Source organism: Tenrec ecaudatus, chromosome 15 (assembly GCF_050624435.1).
Source record: "Tenrec ecaudatus isolate mTenEca1 chromosome 15, mTenEca1.hap1, whole genome shotgun sequence".
In the NCBI taxonomy this organism is placed as follows: Eukaryota; Metazoa; Chordata; class Mammalia; order Afrosoricida; family Tenrecidae; genus Tenrec; species Tenrec ecaudatus.
In genome coordinates this window covers 69498226-69500536 of record NC_134544.1, presented here as the reverse complement: position 1 = coordinate 69500536, position 2311 = coordinate 69498226, and positions in this window count along the sequence as shown.

Genomic DNA, 2311 nt, shown 5'->3' with positions numbered 1-2311 from the left:
TTACCTGCAATGTCAAAAAAGGTAATGTAAAGGAACTCTGAAGAGTGTTGGCAAGCCTCTTCTGGATAGGAGAGGAGAGACTTACTCACTTTAGCACTTTCTCAGGAGCTTACGTATCCTGGATTTCCTTTGACAAGTATTGGAGTATTAGGCTAATATTTTGTGAATCACACCTGGAAAACAGAGGGCTGTTATCCGATCTTGTAAGGTTTTAAAATGTCATTGCTGTCCCTATCCTAATCACGGTCCTTCTCTTCCTCCTGAAGTCAGAACTGAGGCTGTGTTTACTCAATCTTTCACCACCCATGATTTTGTGAGTCTCGCCCCTCCCCCCACCTTATTTTTCCCCGGTGAAGAGGACAAAAGAGCTCTCTTCAAACAAGGATGGGCGTCTACAAAAGATGCAGGCCAGATTCCAAATTTTTTTAGTTGTATATGATTACTGTTTATTTTGAACTGACTTTTAAAATCAGCAAAGCTCAGGAAATCTTCAGGCATCCTTCTTCCTTCTTCCCAGTGACTCTCACAACAGCTGTGAGGGAGAGCATTCATTCTCACCCCCAATATCTAAAAACAAACAAATAAGACACTTTTAAATTACTCAGTCTTTACAAAGTGACTTCGATATCGCCTTGTCTATTTGAGACAAAAGTAATAAAGATCAAATAAGTGGAATTTTCTTGTATGTTCCAGGATCTTTTTGAATTCATATCTGAAAATGTCCTTCACTGCAGTACTCTGCATCCTTACAATTATTATTGTCCATTCCAGAACTGCTTGGTTCATCAATAAACCCTTTGATTATTAACTCAAATTTCAGTTTGGTCTTTGGAAGGAAGAGCAGAAAAAGAAAATACTATGTACATTTCTTGAGAAATGATGTCTACCAATCACTTCCAAATTCCTTAAAAATAGAGAGCGAGAAAAAACAAACAATTCTTAACAATAGACTCACTGTCTCTGGGAAACGTTATCTTTATGCCTTCAATAACTAATATTTTGTAGCAAGATTCTATTTGTTGTAAGTATAATAAATAGATAGAGTCTGACAACAGAATAAGAACAACCAAGTGGTGTTAACAAACACAGGGACAAGGGAACAACATGGGACCCAAAATGATAGTGAGGGGGGAGTGGCAGGCCTGGTGGGGAATGATCAAGGGTAGGGTTGTGTAGAGAAGAGGTATAGCTGTACCCCAGGTGGGGCGGAGCATGGTAGGACAGGAGGAAAGTCAAGGGAGAATGGAGGAAAGAGCTAGGAGTCAAGGAGCATTTATGGAGGTCTAGACAAAGACATGTACATGCAAATATATGTATGAGGATGGGGAAGTAGATCTATGTGTCTATATTTATAGGTTTAGTATTAAAGTGGCGGAAGGACCGTGGGCCTCTACTCAAGCACTCCCTCAATGCATGAATACTTTCTTTTATTAAATTGGCACTCTACGATGCTCACCCTCCTGACACAACTGCTGAAGCCAAAACGGGTGAACAAGTAAATGTGGTGAAGAAAGCTGATGGTGCCTGGCTATCAAAAGAGAGAGTGTCTCTGGGGTCTTAAAGGCTTCAAGATAAAAAAGCGGCCATCTAGCTCAGAAGCAACAAAGCCCACATGGAAGAACACCCCAGCCTGTGTGACCACTTGGTCCCGAAGGGATCAGTTATCAGGAATCAAAGAACAAAAAAATCCTATCATTGGCTGCACACCTCCACGATATGATAGTCGAAGACATGGGTGCATAGCAAATGTGGCGAAGAAAGCTGATGGTGGCCGGCTGTCGAAAGAGATAGTGTCTGGGGTCTTAAAGGCTTGAAGGTGAACAAGCGGCCATCTAGCTCAGAAGTCATAAAGCCTACATAGAAGAAGCACACCAGCCTGTGCGATCACGAGGTGCCAAAGGGACCAGGTATAAGGCATCATGCAGAAAAAAAATTTATATATGTATATATATATGATTTTACATATATACATATATATATCATAGTGAGTGAAGGAGGAAGTGCAGAGTAGAGACCCAAAGCCCATTTGTTGGCCACTGGAGATCCCCTCATAGAGGGGTTTAGGAGAGGAGATGGGTCTGTCAGGGTGCGATGTAGTACCGATGAAGAGCACAGCTTTCCCCCAGATCCTGTATGATTCCTCCCCCCAACTACTATGATCCGAATTCTACCTTGCAGGACTGGATAGGGCAGAGGTTGTATACTGGTGCATATAGGAGCTGGAACCACAGGGAATCCAGGGTGGATGATAACTTCAGGACCAGGGGTGTGAGGGGCGATACTGGGAGAGTAGAGGGTGAGTGGGTTGGAA